Source organism: Arachis duranensis, chromosome 3 (assembly GCF_000817695.3).
Source record: "Arachis duranensis cultivar V14167 chromosome 3, aradu.V14167.gnm2.J7QH, whole genome shotgun sequence".
Classification (NCBI taxonomy): Eukaryota; Viridiplantae; Streptophyta; class Magnoliopsida; order Fabales; family Fabaceae; genus Arachis; species Arachis duranensis.
In genome coordinates, this window is record NC_029774.3 from 15,781,510 (window position 1) to 15,782,539 (window position 1,030).

Consider the following 1,030-nt stretch of genomic DNA (forward strand, 5'->3'; position numbering starts at 1 on the left):
GGGTGAGGGGTGAGGATATCCCTAAGACCGCTTTCAGGACCCGTTATGGTCATTACGAGTACACTGTAATGTCTTTTGGGTTGACGAACGCTCCTGCGGTATTTATGGATTACATGAATAGAGTTTTCCGTCCGTTTTTGGATAAATTCGTTGTTGTCTTCATTGATGACATACTGATTTATTCCAAGACTGAAGAAGAGCATGCGGGACACTTGAGAACCGTATTGCAGATTCTAAAGGAGAAGAAACTCTATGCAAAACTATCGAAGTGTGAGTTTTGGAAGAGTGAGGTGAAGTTTTTGGGCCATGTGGTGAGTAAGAAGGGAATAGCCGTAGATCCAACTAAGGTGGAGGCTGTGATGGATTGGAAGCAACCAACCACCGTGACGGAGATAAGGAGTTTTCTGGGTTTATCTGGCTATTACCGAAGGTTTATCAAGGGCTTTTCACAGATAGCTTTGCCAATGACAAAGTTAACCCGCAAAGATACTCCGTTTGTTTGGACTCCTGAGTGCGAGGAGAGCTTTCTGACATTGAAGGAAAAGTTGAGCACTGCACCTGTGTTAGTGTTACCCGAGCCGAATGAGCCATTTGAGGTGTATTGTGATGCCTCATTGAAGGGTCTAGGGTGCGTGCTAATGCAGCATCATAATGTGGTGGCGTATGCCTCACGACAGTTGAGACCTTATGAAGTTAGTTACCCTACGCACGATTTGGAACTCGCTGCGGTTGTGTTTGCCTTGAAGGTGTGGAGACATTACCTCTATGGGGTTAAATTCCAAGTCTTCTCCGATCACAAGAGTTTGAAATATCTCTTTGATCAGAAAGAGCTTAATATGAGGCAGAGAAGGTGGATGGAATTGTTGAAAGACTACGACTTTGAGTTGCATTACCATCCGGGAAAGGCGAATGTAGTGGTGGATGCGTTAAGTCAGAAGTCGTTATATGCGGCTTGGATGATGCTTCAAAAGGAGAAGTTGCTTAAGGGATTCGAGAGTCTGAAAATTGGTGCTCGAGAAGTATCCGGAAC